The following is a 20,504-nucleotide window of genomic DNA, read 5'->3' on the forward strand; positions in this document are numbered from 1 at the left end:
AACCTCTTGATTGACTTTAACAAAATTGTCTGAGACATTGTCTAGACTTCACTTCAAGTTTTCAAAGTTTCAAATCAAATTAGATCTGTTCCCACAGAAACACAAATTCAGGTGGAAGAGAGCTCCAATTGGCAAAGAGGACGATGACACAACTCTACCAGAAGGTGGCAGTATTGCTTTTTCCAAACATCTCTCAGGGTGCCTGGACTGCCAAGCTGAGGTCTTTTTGTTTGTTTGTTTGTTTTTCTGGAAAACTACTGCGTGAGGTTATTGACACTTCCTAGTCTGCATTCACTGAGGCCTTTTCCAATAAGGAGTGTAGCTTTGCTCCGTTGAACATTTCACCCATAGTAACCCTCAAAATATGAACATTGATCAAAACATTGTTTTTCTTTAAAAAAAAAAAAAAAAAACACCAGCCAACGGTCTTGTATCAAGCTGTCCTTGCAAATTTTCCTGCTGAAAGTTCTGAGCAGGAAGCCGAAGTAAAGGGCCTGGGGCCTTAAGAAGATTTGGGTACAGATCAGAAAAACTGTTCATAAAAATCAACAGGATACCTGCACTTGGAACTCTGGTTCTAATTTAATTGGATGTGTCTGAGTCGTTTTGCCTCTTGGACACCAAGTAGACCAATCCCATCCGACCCATAGATCTCTCTTCATCTTTAGTTTATTGTGCGAAGTTCACTTTGCTCTTTTGTTTGTTTGACTTGAACTGTCTCAACACCAAATATTCGTGGTGATGATGACAAAGAATTAGCCCTTCTCCCTGGGACATTTTCCCATTGCTTTTTGTTGTTGTTGTTTGTTGAACAGCCTCATAGCTCTGGACTCTGAGGCCCTGTCATGGCACCGGCCAAGGCTTGCATTGAAGTTCTCCAGAGGTGTGTTTGTCAACAGGCTATTTCCTACGGAGGCCCCAGAAATCCTATTCACAGGTAACAAAAATTGTGTAACCAACAATTTGAAAGGAAAAAGAAAAGAAAAAGAACAAAAGAGGAGTGGGTCTCTCATTGCCTTCCTTCCCCCACAGTTCTAGCCCCGTCACAGACCGACCTATGTGGCATTATGAGAAAGGAGGGAAATGATTCTCTACCATCCTCAGCTTTCGGAGACATCACCAGCACTAATGACAATCAGTAGCCTGTCTCGGGTCTTTTTTTTTTTTCTCCACGAAGCAGAGGCTCTTGTTCAGTTACCATTCAGCCCAAGTCGCTTCTGGAGCACCGCATATGCTCGGGTCCAGGAAAGTCGCGGAGGCGCGCATCTCTGGCACACTCTCATCGACGGTGGAACCCACATTGCAGGAGTAGGAGGGGCGGCTGGCTGCCTGGTATCATTTCACTGTGTTTACAGGGCAAAGGGGAGCAGTCAGTGCACACCTTCCGCTCACTCCTCTCCGACGTCTCCGGTTTGAGATCCTTTTCCCAGAGTTCATTTCTGCGAGCACAGAAGCGAACGCTGTTGAGAGAGAGAGACCCAAATCTGGACGGTAGCAGCTGCTGCCACCTGCACCTATTCCCCCCCAGACGCCTGCTTTTCAGCTTCAGTGGGCTTCAAAAGTTAACTGCGGAGACAGGGCTTGCCAAGAAAACTGACCACAAACAGAAACTACACCGTGGCTAAAATTAAAACTGCATACCAGTCATGCATTTTTAACGGGAGCGTTTATGGAAATCGAGCCCCAGTGTTTAGACAGCCTTTTACTTCATTCGTTATTTATGATGCTTTGGACACGGAAACAGGAGCTCGACAGGAAGGCCAGGAAGGGGAGGGGCCGAGCTACCAACAGCCTGTCTTCTTGTAAATGAGAATAAAATTCTTGCTTTCCCCAAACTACAAACAAATTTAAAAATAAAAAAATCTTCAAAAGAATAAATTACTAGGATTTCAGTACTCTCTTTTCCATTTTTTTTTAAAGCTTCTTCGATGAACTAGAAAAAGCCAATTAATTGTTCAGTGCCTTTAGTGGAGTAACACAGCTAACGAAGGGGAGAGATATTATCATAAATAAACAGCAACAAAAACTCAATACGATGAATACACGTACAAATGGGTTTTGTTCATATATTAATGATTATTGTCGTTACAGGTTAATTTATTTAACTAATAAAAATGGGTATTAGCATAGTGTTTGATTTGAGAAGTAGGAAAATAAGGCTTAAGAGCCCCAGAAATAAAGTTATCACCAAATATGTTCCGTTCCTCGCTGCTGTTACAGGTTTCCACAGCTTTCAACTGACAGAGGAATCTTTATTTAAAACCCTCCGTAGGAGATTCACTGTTGGGGTTGGACGTTGCAAATTGCCTGGGCGTGGGTTTCTATCAACAAATCCCCGTACAACAGCGAGTGGCTGCACCTGGGGCTGAGTCTCAGCAGAGGGCCATCACTCCTTCGATGGTATATCTCCGGAATTAAGACCTCTGTCCTAAACAAGCCTCCGAGATGACCGACTGGCTGGCCTGCTGTCTTCAGAGAAGCACAGAATGCTGAGCTATGGGTCCTGAAAGCATGAATTGGACTCCTCCCTCACGCTTGAGACCGTATCTAGGAATATGGTAATCCAACTAAAGGTGCCTGGAATACGTAGGGAAGCTGGAGCCTTCCGGCAAGAACCAATGGGACAGCCCATTTGTGTTTCAGGAGGAAGCCCCGTAAGTCACAGATCACCGTTCTCGAGCCTAAGGAAGCTGTTCCGATTTCTGTTTCAACAAAGTCAGATGTCGGTGCTCCCAGGGTAAGTGAAAGGCAGCGGTCAAGACACCAGCCCTGCCTTGATTGGTCCCACTGACCACTGGCTTCCCTCCAGTGAGTGGATACCTGAGGACATTGCAATACTCCCAGGAGATGTGCTAATAAAGACCATCTTCACCTAGCCCGGACAGATTCTGGGCCCTGCTGACTCCTACCTTTCCCTGAGTCTGTTGTTTCAAAAGTGAGGCTGGGGCCCTGAATCAAGCTGAGGTCAAATTTGATAAGGAGAGGTGACAAAGTTGATGGAACTTACCAGAGCCATTGCATCCTTTGTCCCATACACTCATTAGGCTGGCCTGACAGGCAGGGCCACTTGTCATGACAGACCTTCAAATACTGCGCCTACCTCTTTCCTAAGGACTCTGATAAGAGCAATTAAAACGTCTTCAAAGGGCTGGGGCCATATCATGGTGGTAGAGTACTTACCTGGCAAGTGTCAGACCTTAGTTTCATCCCCAGCACCACACACACACACACACATACACCAGACAAAACCCATTTTTAGAAGCATACTATAATCACACACACAGACTCGGTGCTAGCCACCTTCAGCTCAGCCTACTGCCATGGATAAATGGTTGCATTTTCATAATATTAAGCTACAATGGCTTCTTATGGTATGAGAGTGTCCACTTCAAATTATACACAATTTCATACACCTCAACCAAAGGTGCCTTATTTAAAAAGACAGGATAATTTTCTGTGTAGGGGCCATCTAATTAAAGGGTCAAGTCCTGCCACCTACTCTTTTTTTTTAAATAAAACAAAACAAAAAAACTTATGAACTGCAAATTATTTGTATACTTTCAAATCATTGAAAAAATTTTGAAACCTCCAAAGAGAGATGGGGATGCAGTTCAGTTAGTACAATTCTTGCTTGGCACACATGAGTCTCTTGGTTTGATCCCCTGCCTCATGCCTGTAATCCCAGTACTAAGGAGGTAGAAGCAGGAGAGATCAGAAGTTCAAGGTCATCCTTGGCTACGTAGTGAATTCCTGGATTGCAGAAAATTCTCTCTCAATCTAACTGATAAAACCCAAAAGAAAAATAATATTTTAAGGCATTTGAAAAGTTTATGAATTTGCTGAGGCGCAGCGGCATTCCTCCTGCCTGTACTGTCTATGGCCTTGGAGCAGGGGCTGCAACACACGTGAGCAGCTGAAACGTACACAGCATCACTAGCAGAACCTATAATATTTATGCTACTAGTATGTTATTATACCTGCAAATATATGTATTTGTATCTGGCCCTTTACAGAAAACGTCAGCTCACCCCTTTCAGGGTTAAAGGGCAAAGATAAGGGCCAATCAAATGCAGTAGCGGCTCCGACTTGTTTGCTTTATTTCCTTGCTTTCTGTGAGCTCTATGGTTGGGACATTTTGAGTCACAGTTTTTGCTATGCAGTCCAGGCTGTCTTCCGGTTTGCCATCCCTTTGCCTCGGCCTCTTTATTATTGATATTACAAGCAAATGTGCAGCATCACTATGCTTGGCCAGTTTATGACTGGTTTTTTCCTTATCAAAGTCTTAAGCCTACTAGGTACTTTACCACTTAGCAACATTCCCAACTGGTGCGTGATTCCTGTTGGACCAAGATTGGTGAGAACGGGTAACTATAGAAAACCCTTTGGGTTTTCTGTGTGATTAAATGTGTATTCTGTGTGATTAAACAATCACATCACAACGCTAAATCCCTGCTGTAGCGATGGAATTGTGCTTACCTGGGAGGACATCTTTTCACTTGGAAACTATATTCTGATGTATTTAGGGCAAGAGGGCCAAATAGCTAGCTGCAACTTTCTTACAAGCGATTTGTTCCTATTCTTTCAACGTTTCTATGGGGCTGAAAATCTTCAAAACAAAAAGTTGGAGGAAATAAAAACAAACCTAAGAACACCAGTAGTTTGCACAGGAGTCCCCAGTGAGAATGTAAATGAGCGATCAATGGGCACCACGCGCTGAGGGTCGGTCAGCTAATGCAGGAGGCTTGAGGTTTGCAGAGAAACCTCCTTGGCAGTTGTACTTCAGAGAGTGCCGTCCATCGGCCCACATCGCTCCTCTTTGTGGCTTTGTCTAAATTTGCCTTCCTATTTTTCCTGAGTCCGTTCCAGAGTGTGAGGGGTTGACCAAAGATTTACTTGTTATCTGATCTCCACACTCAAAGTGAATATGATAGTCAGTGTTTAGCCTGTCTTTCAAGACGTAGTTTTCAAAATACCTCCCATGCAAATATATTTTGGGGACTTTTTTCTTTTTCTTTTTTTTTCTAGTGAGGCCTTGAAATCTATCATTAACTGCCTCTTAACCTTTTGAAAATTAATTGCAGGGCTGAGGAGAGGTCTCAGCTGGTAAAGTGCTTGCTGAACAAGCGTGGAACCTGAGGTTGGTGCCAGAACCCATAGAAAAAGCAGAATACAGGATCCTTGACCTATATTTAAGCTCTAGGGATCCAGAGACCAAAGGATCTCCAGGGTTCACTGACCAGAGCCAGCTTAGCCTCATCAGAGAGCCCCACAAATCAGAGAGCCCCGTGTTCCAGGGGAAAACTGTCCCAAAAAGACAAGGTAAGTGGCTCATGTAGAACAACACGCAAGGGTGATCCGGATCTGGCTTCCACACACATTCATGCACACTCACCCACACACTATCAGAAAAAAAAATATTCTCTGAGATGCGTCATCTCTTTAACCAGAATAAACTCTTAACACACACACAACGATCAATATGTACCCCTCGTTATTTTGCGTTTTCTCCCTCTCTTTCATCCATGTATTTTTTTTTTGTCTGTGGACAGTTGTTTTGGGGTTCAGGCACCAGCTGGGCTGTAAATTGTTTTCAAAGGCTGCTTAGAGGTCAGAAGGGCTTTCAACTCAGCAGGCAGGACCCACGAAGCAGCATGCTGCCAGGCCCGGCATCACTGTGTCTCTTCAGAACCGTGACTCCCTGTCAGGTCGGCTCATTGTAAGATAAAATCTATGTCATAGCATTGGTTTTGTCTGATTGTCAAGGAGAGATTTTGCAGGCTGTCGCTCCTCGAGGGAAGCAAAATGGCATTTGTTTTATTAATAGAACCGATGGTCTCTTCAAAGCAAAAAATGCAGATTAGAAACAAATTACTCTTTACCCACTGGCTGCGATTTAAAACAACCCTCTCCCCCAACGGAGACAGAAGTGAACTGAGCCTAATTCGATGTAAAACGCACGAACCAGTTTCTAAAAATAAAGTTGGAAGTGCTTCGGTTGTAACGAGCTTCGTTCCAGGAGCCTGAGTTATATGAGTGTCATATATTGTTTTATGGAACTTGGAGATTAGAATGATTTTTGGTAGACATCGCGTCGGCTTCCTATTTGAACCAGTCCAACACAAAGCTGAATAGAATTATAGAGGAAAAAAACGAGTGATCGTTACTGGCAGTGAAACAGCCAGACGTTGCCAATAACTTTTAAAACACATATACATGCACTTTACCCTGCCTTTCAGTTTTTATTGGCTGTGTCCACACAGACAGCGAAGTCTCCAGCAGCGGTACCTCTCAACCCTGATTCCTGGACTGCTGGAAATGCTCAATGGCAAGATCCACTCCTGGGTTTGGAGGAGGGGGAGAGTGTTAAGCGATTTGTGACCCTAGTATTTCCAACTGTCATTGGAGGCTGGCCTTAGCCTCTACCTCCAAGACATTAAGGTCCAGGGGAAGCAAAAGCTTGGTGAGCCTTGCAAGTCTTTGGCAAAAAGGAGCCTGGAAGTTCAACAATCAGACATTTTGTATTTTATATCTTTCCCCTTTGGTAATTTCATTTTATTTCCCAGCCATTCTAACATTTATGCTGAATATTAAGGTTGGGGCTGGGGCCCATTGCCCTGTGAATGGGAAACATTAAAAAAAAAAACAGGAAGAACAAAAGAATGTTCTAAGGGCAAAGCTCAGAGATTTGAAATGAACTTCAAAATGAGTTCTGCCTATGATGGTGGGTTGGTAGGAATGGGGTTGATTCTGGAGGAGTAAAAGAATATACAGTTTCAGAATAAAGCAAATGTCCCATTGGCTCCTCCTGCCTTACTATCCACCACCCCAAAAAATAAAACAGAAAATTCGAGGGTAGGAACAAGAAAGAGCTGCAAGATGCAACGGAGGCCTTGGTGAGAAGTTTCCAAACATTACTTGCTCTTGGTCCAAAACTCTAGGAAAAGATGATGGGAACTCAAAAGGAAAGATGAGAGGACAGGACGTCAGGAGTCTTCCAGTCTGCAGTACTGAGAAAGTTGAGCTTCCATGGTCCCTCATAATAACCTGGAGTGAGCTCCACAAAAATACAGGGGCTTGGGAACAGGGTATCACACCTAGGGAGCCTCCAAATGGCCCCGGGGTTTGAATAAACTCGGAAAGAATTAAACTGCCCTTGCCAAAACGAACAACTGTTCCCAACAGTAAGCTTGTGGAGGGTTGGACAGCCTTTGTCAGCAAAGGAGAAAAGCTCTGAGTCCCAGAGGCTCCTCAGGAAGCAGGCACCCCAGTCACAGTCTTGCAGGAGCGGCAAAGTAAGTATTTGCATACCGGAGGTTTCTCACAGGCTGCCAAGATTACACATAAAATCCCCCCTAGCCTCAGCCACTCCACCAGAGGTGAAAGAAGGGGAAGACAAGAGAGAAAGCAGAGGTGAAAGAGGAAACAAAGAGACTAAGCACTCCTGAAGAGACAGTTTCACCTAAATGCTGCAGTTCTCAACCAGGCAGGAAAAGTCCATCTTCAGTCTTTCCTGGTTGGCATACCTAAAAGATGTGTGTGGCTGACATCTTGCGGGTGGAGGCCAAGGATGCTGCCCAGGATACTCACAACGAAAAATTATCTAGCCCCAAATGGGAATGGGAAGGGTGAGCTTCAGGTAGAAGTCATGCTTCCTCTGCCAAACAGGGTGGACAGTGCTGACACTGAGAAACCCTGAGCCAAATGGTCAAATTATCATCAACAGCAAAAATCAGAACAAGAAGTGTTTCTGAAAAAATAACGCTATGCCTGCATACAGACACACATCTGTCTTCCCAGTCCTGAGGAGGCTGGGGCAGAAAGACCTTAAGTTCAAAGCCAGCGGAGACACTAAAGCGAGACTCTTGTCTCTGAAAGTGGTTTTTACACGTGCGCGTTTCTGTAACAATTACACTGATGCGGATATGTAAATGATGGTGTGATGTTAACAGTAGGAGAGAACAAGGGCCCGGGAGATGGCTTGGTCAAAGAGTTTGCCATGCAAGCGTGAAAATCTGAGTTCGGATCCGCCACACCCACATAAAAAGCCTTGCACAGTGGAATACGCCTGCAGCCCCAGTGTGTAGGAGGTAGGGGTAAGATTTGGGGGTGGGGGAAGCTCACTGGCAAGGTCTAGGCTCTGAAAGAGCCTGTCTCAAAAAATAAGATGAAGGGAAATTGAGGAGGGGAGTCCATGTTGACCCCTGACCCTCACAAACACACGCGAGTCCACGTAGCAGCAGCAGCCAACAGTGTAAAATGGGCCAAATTCTTAGGATAATGAAAAAATATAGATCTTTGAAATTCTAAATTGTACTTCCTGGATCAGGGAAGGAGAGATAAGAGCCAGAGAGCACAGGTAGAAGTTGTGCCTCCTCAGCCAAACAGGGTGAGAAGAACGGACAGCCCACAAGTAGGCTTGCGGGCAGTATTGCAAAACGTGGAGAATTTCTATTCTATCATGAAAATAAAACTGTGATGTGTCCAAGGAGGAGGAAAACTCACCTGTTGAAACTGAGAGGAAAGAGAAACCAGGACACATGAAGGATTTGAAGTAATTAGGAAAGAGTGGGCAGGGTCCGTCAGTGAAGACTCTTGGCGGACACATGGACAACAGCCAGCTCCCAGCTGAGGTCAGGGACCACAAAGCTCTGGAGGTGACAGCGGCCTGTAGTGTGACAGCTCCCCAGCACTTCTCAGCCAGTGCAGTCAGAGGAGAGAAACAGCAAATAGGGCAGACACGGGGTTAGGGTCTGAGCAGAGGTTCCGTAAGCAGGACCTCTGTCAGAGTCACAGGGGGAGCACTTCAGAAGCGGAAACATCCACACACACTGGAGGACTCCATCCCAGAGTGTCTCCGCAATCTGATGGTTGTCCCTGTCAGAAGTTTCAGAGGGAGTTCCCCAGTGATGCCCAGCCTCCTTAGCCACCACTAGACACTACCAAAAGATCTCTGCCAAGGGGGAGTTGGAGCGGTGGGCAGGGAGCACCTCAGGCAGGGCAGGAGGGTAACCACACTGCTCTCACAGATCTGGAACTACAAAGAGCGAAGCTGACGAGGTCAGGAAGTCAAACAGCGTGTCCTGTGTGCAGAGTGCTGACAGCGGGCCTCAGGGAAACAGAGAGGTTTTCTGGAAGGGGGTGTCATTTCTGTAAAGCTGCTTTCTTCTAAACAATGGTCCAGAAATGCTTGCCATTTCTTGGATACTAATTAAACACTAATATTTCCAAACATCAATTACATCACTTAATGTTCCCTACCCACAGGAGTTCAAGGAACGGAGAACTTCCTCCGCTATTCAAAGACGCCACCCCATAGCGGGCGAGGAGTAAAGAAATGAGCCTACTTTGGGTGTTGAAAAACGAGGCCATGAAGGAAGGGGCTGCTCCTCACTGACAGCTCCCTTGGTTTTGTCCCACGCCTCTGTTTCTTGTCTTCTGGCTCCTAAGATGCAAAAAAAGGAGACAAAGCTGTGAAAGCAGTCACACAATTCATAATTTTCCAGTTTCCTGTAGACTTGTTTTCTTAATTGTTTTTAAAGTAATTCTTCTAGGATGGAAGGAAAATTTTATTCCCAGTTCAGATATCAGTGTGTGCGTAGACTCAGTTTCACCCTCTATAAAATAAGACAGTTAAAGACCTAGCAATGGAAAGCTCTGTCCAATGGCTCTGATCTGTCCCTGGGTACATGCAGACATGCGCACTGTGTGTGTCCTGCTGTCCTCCCACCCCCACCCTCTGTCTCTGTGTCTCTGTCTATCTCTGTCGGCCTCTCTCTTACACACACACACACACACACACACACACACACACACACACACCCTGGTGCCTGGCTGTTTAAAGCATATTAATTGCCACTAAAAGGCCAGATGATCTCTAAGGTTTCCTTCCGGTCTAATGAAATAAGAAATAAATTAACTCTAAAAACACAGGCTCGGGCAGATGGCAAATGTTGCAAGATGGGCATAAAAGCCCTCGGCCTCAGGTACCAGAGGCCCAGTCAGAGAGAACAAACTTGACACCATGGAGACCTTTGTTAAACAATCGGTTCCCTTGACTGCTCCCATCTGGCTGGCGAATTTGCTGCTGCCTTGTACACTGCGTTTTAGGGGCCGTTAGCATCATCATTTTCCCAGAATGGCCTGCTTTCCCCCCACGAAACCAGACTGATTTTCTCCACAGAACACTTGCTGCTTTTGAAGCTGTAACTCAATGGTCAATAGTCCTTATGATCTTTCCTGAAGGACAACGCACCTGAGAGAGAACGGAGTGCTAATCATTGCTGTTTGAACACAGACCAGCATCTGCAGAGAGGAAGCCTGGAGCCCATTTCTCTCAGTCACTTGATTCTGACAGGACCGTGAGTGGCTGGCATTCCAGCCCACCCTGGGGAATCCTGCTCAGACTCCATAGTCTCTGCACACCTACCCCTGGCATCCGTTAGCTTTGACAGAACGCACACGGCCTTCTCTTTGACTAAAGCCCATCCTATCTTGCTCTTCTATTGAGCCTTTTGTGCACTAAACTATTCCCTACTCTGGTGTGGTGGAGCCAGATCAATCATCCGATTTACTCAACGAGAAAAGCCCATGACAACTGCGTGGAGGCAGGGGGATGGATGAGACATTCTCTAAAAATTCTGGCGTTGTTGGTTTTTTTTCACTCTAAGTTTGATGCATTAAAAGACTATGCCTCACACTATTCCACAAATAAAAATTATTGCTAAAAAAGAAATGCAATTGGTCTACAAAGACATCATAGCCACCCCCCACCCTGTGTCCGATGGAAACAAGGAATCATTGAGAATATACACGGGGAGACACCAATTTCTGGATATCAAAGAAGAGGTCAAAGCAGCATCGGCTGGAGGAGTGGTGCCAGGAGCTTTGAGATTATGTTCAGGTGATGAACTGCACAGCTCCGGAGACTCCAGGCCTGGGATACTTGAAATGATTAATGGCTGAGAGCTATCTACAAGAGATCTTCTTGGCAACAGAGTAAGAAAAGAAGAACTCGTGACTCAAAAACTACTTAGGGTTCTCTGCGAAACTGCGAAGGCTTGTTGAAATTTATAAATAAGAATATGAATTCTTCTGACCTCCAGAAGTCTTCTGCAGTGCGTATGCTCTGACCGGAAAGACGGGGTGGCGGTTCACGTAATCAGGATGATGGATGCTCTCTGCTCGCTCCATTTATCTGAAAATGATTTTCTTCTCTACGAAGTACATTTGGTTGGGCAGTGTCTTAGCTAAAAGCTTTGCATCCCAACCTCGCACCCCAATAACCAATCATGTGTGCAGCAAACAAAGCCATCAACCTGTTGGCAAAATGTCAAGAGATTGAAATGAGGACCTGAAGAGAGAGCTTAGCGGTCAGGACCACCTTCCGCCCTAGCAGAAGATCCCAGCACCCACATGATGGTGCCAACATGGCTGCAACCTCCAGTTCTGGGGATCAGAAGCCCCCTTCTGGACTCTTTAGCACTGTACCCACGTGTTGCACTTACCCACAGAAAGACACAACACTTATACACATAAAGAAAAGAAAAACAGACAAAATAACATTTTAAAAGATCAAAATGAAAAAAAAAAGGCAACAAAAGGAAAGAGAAGGAGAAACGGAGACAGCAAAGAAAAGGACAGAAAGAGGAGGAAGAGGGGAAGGAGGAACAGAGAACTCTTCCAAGCGGATGTTATGGAATGGTCTCAGGGAGGCAGGCTTCCATCCCTCAGATCGGGGAGGCTGGACTAGCAAGTTGGAGAGAGGTGTGCTTAGCACCACACCACACGCATAGCTTGAGCCCTCCCACAGTCCCATCCTGTTTTGCTAGAGAAAATGACTCGCTGGCCGTGGCTTTGAAAGGAAACCCTAGCTGGCGTATCCATTGTGTGGCCCACCGGTTGGGTTGCCTACACGTCAGGGAGGCTAGGAATGCAGAACTGTAAGCTTGCCACATTAGGAAGCTTTGGTTTTTAACTTGATTGCACGAGTGCCCAGCATGAACTTTGTAGATGATGGTGTTGTGCCACAAGGTGAGAAGGTTAGATCAACCTGCCAGGTGGCTGCTAAGACACCTTGGCAAAGCAAAGCTTACCATAGATTCCTTTCTCACAGAGAATGGTAAGACTGATAAATTGATAAGCTAGATTTACTAGGATTCTACGAAGACAAAAGGAAGAATTTTCGCGATATTCTAGCAGTGGCGACAGTAGAATCCAATCTAAAATATATGTTTCTACTATAATTGAAAAAGTGGACAGGGGAGGGTAGGGGGAAAATGAGTAAGCGTGGTTGAACTGTGTCTTCAAGTCTGCAGCCTGAGCAACACCACTGATTGAGAAGGAATCTGAGGAGGCTGAAAGGCCAAGGGCAGAGCAAGTAATATATCTCATTGGTACCTGCACTCCATCAGTTGGAAGTACAGAGCTAAAGATAATTATGGGAGTTAGTACCATACTGAGAGAGGTTAAGGTAAAAGAAGGTTTGTAGAGTTAGAAGAGAAAGTGATCAATAGCTAGAACCCTGTGAAACACGGGCAGGTAAGGCTTGGGTAGAAAGCAGAGCTCTGAGAGTGGTGGAGGGGGCCGGGAGAGAGCTGAACCTAGGACCAACAGGGAGGGTTTCCAGCAGAAAACCACAGGGAGACGCCAAGTAAGAGAGGTTCTGATGTTGCTCTTTGCACTTAGCCATTAAGAAGCTCTTAGCAAGGATACCAAGCAATGGATGTCATTTTAGAGTCAATGTCATCTCGGAGTGAATATGGTGACTCTTCGTGTTATTCAGTTCTCTGGGACGGAGAATAAGCAGCTTTCATAAATGGAAAAAGATTGCCGATGTCTTACTATGGCTATTAAATGATGTAGGTAGGCTGGGAATGGAGCTCAGTCAGTAGAGTGTTAGCCTAAAATACACTAAGCCTTTGATTTGATCCTCAGCATGGCATAAGCCAGGCAAGGTGACACAGGCCTGTTGATGCCCCACCCTGGGGGTGCAAGCTGGGCAACCAGGAGGTTATACCCTTCTGTGTAGCAAGTTCCATACCAGCCTAGGTACTATGACTTGAAACAAAGCAAACAAAAGATTCATGCTAAAAGACATGGTTTTTGTACCTAAAAACCCAGCACTATTTACTTAGCTAGATTCAAACTGTTGTTATTGCTTCACCCCATGTGGCTATTTAAAATTTATTTATTTATTATGTATATAGTGTTCTGCCTGCATGTATGCCTGCAGTCCAGAAGAACACACTAGATCTCATTATAGATGGTTGTGAGCCATCATATGGTTGCTGGGAGGTGAACTCAGACCTCTGGAAGAGCAGCCAATGCTCTTAACCTCTGAGCCATCTCCACACACCCCCTGTGTGGTTATTTAAATTCAAAGTCCCAAAATAAGAGTTCTGCAGATAATGAGCTACTAACAGGGCTTTAAAATCCCCGAACCACTCTTGTAAGACAGATACACACTACATATGTTCCGAGACCTTGACTTTTCCATTCCTACCTTGTTTTAAGATTCATGTCATTGAGAACCAACCCTGATGGGAACGGGCAGAATATGCTCTTATTTACCAGCTGCAGTGAGCCTCTACATGCCCGGGGAGAGTGTCAATAACGCCAGGATTCAGCAGCTTTGAAACCCTGTTATTTGTGACCAATTTTTAGCACAAATTTTTTGCATCAAAGAACTTTTACTTAAGTAGAGGAACTTTTGCCAGCACCATTGGCAGAGTTGCACCCAAATTGCACCTGGCAGAGTTAAATGATCAACGCTGGCAATGAAGTGCTCATTTACATAAATCTGCTTTCCCAGTAAACTCTCCAGAGACTTGCACATCCTTCATAGAGAGCCATTTTAATTTAAACATGTGTGGAACCTGTGTCATTAAGATATACTTTAATTCTTAAGTTTAATTAAAACACTAACAGTCTTTAAAATTGCAAACCTAATTTGTAAGCCATACTATTTTAGAGGCATAGAACTTGAATTCACATCAAATGCGCCCATCTATCACATCCACGTCACTTTTCATGTTAATGCCTAAAGGGACTTTGGAGATGTTAATAACTGATTCATTTAATCAGGCACACTTCATTTACTGTTCAGCCTCCAACATGAGTTTTATACAAATATAAGTTGTATTGTCTTTAATCAAAATATTAGTCATTCAATGACACCTTGCCGTTTAATATATTCCTATAAGAAACTGATTGAACTTGCAAGGTATCTGTATACTTTGAGCTAGCTTCACTTTGACTGGGCTTTTGACCCAATCATGTGTTTTCTATGGAAGGCATTTATTATTCTGCTTTAAATTGAGATGCTGGATCTCTGAGAAAGTGAAAGGTACAACTTGAATTATGAGCACAGCAGAGATTAAATCCGACAAAGAATGGACAAATGTCCCCACTTCCAACACTAATTCTTTCTTCTACCACAGATAAGATGTCTCTCTACTTACAGGCTCTCCCCGTGTGACAGAATTATGTTGTCTGGATTTTTTTTAAGGAGGTCCTTGCTTTATCATTTTTATCTGAAGCAAGCACTAAATCAATAAATCTTACAATACCTCCAACTAGCAATATCTAGTCACCAGAAAATTACATAATCCAAAAATAGATAATAAACCGTGTAATGAGTCTACATGAACAGGTTCACGAAGTTAACATTGACTGCAGATACAGCAGCTACATGAAAGAAGCCCAGCTCCAGGCAGCTCACAGTCTCAGAAAGGGAGGAGGGCTCTTTAAAATTGGGAAAACATTTCATTTGGAGGTCTTAGAGAAGGCTGAGACAGCAGGAGAAACCAACTTTTCATTCGCGTTCCAATTATGCAAAGGCCAGGTCCCAGCTGATGAGAAGACATGAGCCAGCCAAATGGGCTCATACAATGGAGCAGAGTGCGGTGGAGGCGTTCAAGTTTGGGGCTTTAAAACCAGAGTCGAATTTTCTTTAAGGTCCTGCCAACAACACGTAGCCTGCTTTTGCCCTGCTTCTTCATTGCCTCTCCTTTCCCTGCAGTGTTTCAACCCTTTGTCTATAGAAATCAGAGAGGGAAATCATTTGTAACATGCTTTGTGCAAGCGAGGTGGGAAGGATCGTGCATAATAAAGAGCACTGGTCAGCCCTAGCTGGAGACGAATGGATAGACCAGACCACCCAGAGGTAACAGGGTAAATTTCCAAGAAGCCATTATCTTCTTCCTTTATTTCACATTTCAGCATGGAAAAAAAAAACCTACGGAAAAATTAAGATAAAGGAAATTCATTCATAAGCATAAAAATCATCTTTTGAAATTTGGTTTGTTTCCTTTCAGGGGTGCTATATATATACATGTGTATGTGAAACACCACTGAAAAGCATTTCCTGAAAACAATTAGGAAATTGCAAGCATACTGCTCATGGTATTGTGAAACCGCCACTATTCGTTCACCAGAGAACATCAGCACTATAAAACAAATGACCGTTGAAGACTTTTGTCTTGATCATTATTCTGTTGAATGGTCATGATATTAGTTATTTAATCAATCCTCTCTGGCTAAATGTTAAGGTTGTTTTCAACTTTTTGCCATTACGAAGCAAGCTATGTGAAACATCTTTAGAGCTAGGCACGATGCTCATGCCTACAACCACAGCATTCAGGAAGCTGAGACAGGAGGATGAAAAATTCAAAGCCTGCCTGGTGGATATGAGATTTTTATACAAAAAAATACATTAAAATATAAAACATAAAGATAATATTTTGGGTCTTTATACATAAATATGCTTATATTTTAATATAAAGATATATACATATATTTAAACATAGATATTTATATTTTATTATGTCATTTAAATGAAAGAAACTAAGCATATTTATTGAATTAAAGGAGAAAAATCATGATGAGTCTTGGTGTACATTCTTTATTAGTTTTTAAGAGCAATTATATCAAATTTCACTTTGGTCAATATCGAGTGAAAATATACATTTCTCTAAAATTTCTCAAGTAATTTTCTTTTCATTTTTCTTGCATCACTAGTAGTTGATAACAGTTATTTAAGCTATTTGTTTTTCCTTTGCGATGCCAGGGGTTGAATCCAGGGCCTTACGCATGGTAGGAAGTACTATAGCTGAGAAGCTACACTCCTTTTCTCTAGCTTGTTTTATGTGTTAGATGGTGAACAGGAAATGCTAATGTACTAAGATATTAAAGACATGCAGCCTTACTTGCTTTTTTTCTTGCAGCTCACTTTCTCCTGTTTAAACTGTTAGTACTCCCTGCCTTGGGAAAGGTGCTGCCCATAGTGGGCTGGTCTTCCTACATCAAATAGTAATTAAGACAATCCCTTATTCCCTCAGCCCAACCTGATCTAGATAATTCCTCATTAAAACTTGCTTCCCAGGTAATTCTAGGTTGTGTTGCACTGACCGTTAAAACTAATTGGCATAATATTGAATCTCTTAATCTTCAATCTAGAAGATAAAAATCCTCCATCCCATCAAAAGAATGGTTTTTGTTTTTTTTTTTTGTTTTTTTTTTTTGTTTTTTTTTAAAGGCAGACCTCTGACTTCTTAAGGAATATACAGAGGGATATCTGGGGATATACAGATATCTATCAATGGTCTGGGGCAAGGATGCTAAATTTATGTGTATATGATGCCCTTGTCCTCTGTCCTCCACCTCCATTATTTGACCAACCTATTAAACCTTTGAAAAACCTCACATGTCTTATTAATTTCAAAAACTCCTTAAGGTATTTGGTGTTGTTGGTCATCTAGCAATGGAACTATCAGGAGTGTGCATTAATTAGTAAGCGTTCCTCTTCTTTCAAGATCAACAGAAATTCTTCCTCTAACTCTGTTTTCACTGAGCGTCATTCAGCTACATTTTCTCTCCCTTCAAACCCTTTCTAATTTAATGTCTTTTTAAAATTCAACTATTGTTATTAACTAATGATACACCATTTCCTGGGATACTGAATGGTCATGTTGAAGGCCAATCCACTCATAAAACACTTAAAAGCTTATGCAGCATCTTTAGAGACCAATGAAACCCTTCCTCCACAGGTTTCATCCTGTAGAAAGAAAGCAGCAGCTGGTGAAGAGTAGGTAGTGAGCTGCAGGAAGAACTGACTCCAAAGGAAGATGAGGAGAAACTCGTCAGCCTTTCTCATGGCAGAGCTAAGCATGGCTCCTGGCTTTTGCGTCTTTCTACTTATGGTAGTCGGGATTATTAACAAGCCTGATATTAAGAAGAAAGGATTTTAAGATGTTTCAGTTCCACTTGAGAGTCTTTACATTTGGCCTTGACCTTGGGCATAAGAACTGTTGGTAGCATCTCACATGTTCACTCATTTTCTTAGTCAGTGTTTTGGGATGCATTTTATAGACAAGCTCAGTGGACATAATTCTTCTGTAGGTAAAGTCCTGCTGGTAGCAACGGGAATGGAGGAAGTGTCTGAGCTAATCTGCCCTAATGTGTCCTAATCTGAAAAACTGCAGTGACAAACTGCTATCAGCAGGACGGCTTAGCAACAAGGGGTTTACAGCCTAGCAAACTAATCCTTGGAATGGAGGTCTTGACAGGACTGCTTCCTCCAACAACTTGAACAAAGAACTTCTTTTGCTTCCTTTAGCTTTTGGGTTTCTGTGGGGGAGGGAGTATGTGGTGTTTGTTTTTGTGAGTGTGTGTACATGTGTGCAAATGTGTGGAGCCCAGGGGCTGATATCAGATGTTTTCCTCCAACACACTCTACAAGTGATATTGAGACAGAGAGGGCTTACTATACCTGCCCAGCATTCCAGGGCTCACTACACCTGCCCAGGGTTTCAGGGCTCACTACACCTGCCCAGCATTTTAGCACACTCCAGGGATCCAATCTCCAATCTTTACACTTGTACACCCATTTTTTGGAATCTTCTAAAAGTATGCTCCACAGCTTCTGAGTACACCATGATAATCCCAAACAATCTTCTTGCCTGTGCCTGCCCAGACTCTTCCTGTGCTCAGACTTTTCCCTCTGTACGGCTGTGTTTCTGTGTTCCAATGCCCTTTTGTGCAATGCTGGTTAGATTGAATTCATGATAATGACTTTATTTTAATCTCTACATAAACCATGCTTCCAAATAAGGCCATATTCTAAGATGCTGAGGCCTGGGAATTCAATATAGTTTTGGAAGTAACCTAATTCAACCCATAACAAGCATTCTTCCATTCAGGCTCCAACCTCTACCTGTTGCCCTGGCTGCCTAGTTCACAGAGATTGTGGCCCAGAACTCCAGGTCATTCCTGGCTCCTCCTCACCCTCCTCACCATGGCTAGATTAGCCTTGGCCTAGAAAATAAGATTATTAGACCCTTCCTGCAATTGCTCCCCAAGTTTGCTCTCATAACATTGTCTGCATGGTGTTCCAAGGTCATGGCATTGCTGTTGCTGGTGGTCATTCATAGCATCACTGTGACCTATGTTTCAATCTACGGGACCAGGGTATCTCAAAGGGTTATGTATAGACCGCTAGCACTATAGGTTACCAACAGATGTAAGTATGTAAAGAGACTTTCAGAGCTCAGCTCCCAAACGAACTTTTACAATTGTCACTGGCAGAAGGAGCTTCTAACTCTGTTTAATCACAAGAGAGCATGTGCAGGGCCCTGTGCAGAAGCAACACCTGCGGGGGCCAATAAATAATTGATAATGTTGATATATTCTTGTCCAAGGACATCGCCCACAGAGGTCTGGAGGAACAGCTTTCAAATGGTTTGTTCTCAATTGTACTAGAACTTGCGTCAGAACTGTACTTGTAAATATGTAGTATACTGTGGTGATGGGGCGTTTTCTAAGCACCGGTGCCTTCCAGCTATTTATAGGCAAGTCCTCTGTAGAGCAGCCGTAGGTGGGAAACTCCGAGGGAATGTGTGGGTTGCAGGATGACTAAGCTCGCACCTACAGTAAGGGAAGCGCTAAAGTCATTGCAGTAGAGCGAGCCCAAATAAACCATTTGGTCTTCTGAAACAGTTACTGAAAATGTCCTATCGGGTGTGTTTGTCCATTTCATTTGCCACTTTATAAGGACGGGCCACCATTGTGGCACTGCTCACAAAGATGATGCTTCTGCTCAGTTTCCTTAAATCAGCTCTTGTGAACAGCAATGACAGCTATTAGGAACAACTAGCCTGGGCTGGGGAAGGAGCTCAGTAGTGAAGCATGTGCTTAGCATGTATAAGGTTGTTCTGTCCCAACACACACACACACACGTATCACACAAATATACACATATGTGCACAATTATATATGCATGCACACATGCATTCACACACGCACATGTACAGGATACACATGGGTGCACCTGCACACACATACATACACAAAACACACACATTCACCAGATTGCATGAGACCAACCTTTGCTGTGTCTTATTTACCTGCTCATTTGTTTGTTTGCAGGGATGAGAAATGGTGTTTAATGAGACAGGCATCAAGATATGTCAAGTGTCTGTGAACATAGAGCCTTCCCCCTGTGCTAAAGTGTCCATGCTATAGAACTGTGTGTGCTATTCCTCAGGTATCCTGTGGTGTGAAGCCACAGAGACTGGTGGAGGATTGGCTATTTAGTCATCCTTCTTAAACTTGCCACTGATGCAGGATACCCAGACTAGCATCAGCTGCCAGTCCATGACCCCCAACATCCCCACAGCATCTATAGGACCCTACATGGCTGCAGGGGTCAAGTTTCTGGGTGATTCACAGTAGCATGGGCCCAGGAACCTGCTCAGCATTGTGATCAGGTCCGAATACTCAGGGTCACTCTGATCTGTGGCTCAACAGTAGTGTCTTGATAATCTGTTTTCACGCTATGTCCATAATTCCGAATGTAAACCCGTCTCCTGATTTTTCTGCATTGTTACAAGAAGTTTGTTTTTCTTTGGGGGAGGGATGGTAGGTGCTAGGGTTGAACACAAGGCCTTGAGCAGGCTAAGCACATATTCTATGGATGCTAGTCTCCCAGCCCCTGCAGTCTGTTGTTGATGCCAAGGTGAAGGTGTTTTGTAATAAGAGACAAAGCCAGGAATTGTTGGCCCTCTGGCTCTGCCCGACACTGGATAAGGTGATCTGGATAAGGAGTCTTGATTGCTGCCATCTCCTCTGACATTTGTGTAACACTGCACTGAGCTTGTGCCCTCTGTGTGCAAAGCCCATTAAGGCTTCACTTAGATTCTCAAGTCATCACTGTCACCAAGTATCAATGAAGTTAGGTGTATAAGATGCTGCCATTATCACTGTTCCCACTCCACTTCAAAATACTTGCTTTACTCGGGAATTTAAATACTGTGATTGATTAAAGTCATTCATTTTAATGTTACATAATAGAAGAGGAATGTGTTTGGTTAAAGGCAAAAGGAAGAAAAGGCCAGGCATAGTAGCATGGACCTGTAATAACAAAAATAGCAGCACTAGGCAGGTGGAGGCAAGAGGATCAGGAAGGAGTCCAAGATCATCCTCAGCTACATTGCAAGGCCAGCCTGTGC

General features: G+C 43.7%; 1 pseudogene; it reads right to left on the reverse strand.

Annotated features, from left to right (window-relative positions):
- Window positions 1–19,586: 19,586 nt before the first annotated feature.
- LOC126508377 (cytochrome b-c1 complex subunit 10-like) lies at window positions 19,587–19,754 on the reverse strand (annotated as a pseudogene).
- Between the last annotated feature and the right edge of the window lie 750 nt (window positions 19,755–20,504).

This window comes from Alexandromys fortis, unplaced genomic scaffold, assembly GCF_014885135.2.
Source record: "Alexandromys fortis isolate MF-2015 unplaced genomic scaffold, M_Fortis_MF-2015_v1.1 scaffold_82, whole genome shotgun sequence".
Taxonomy (NCBI): domain Eukaryota; kingdom Metazoa; phylum Chordata; class Mammalia; order Rodentia; family Cricetidae; genus Alexandromys; species Alexandromys fortis.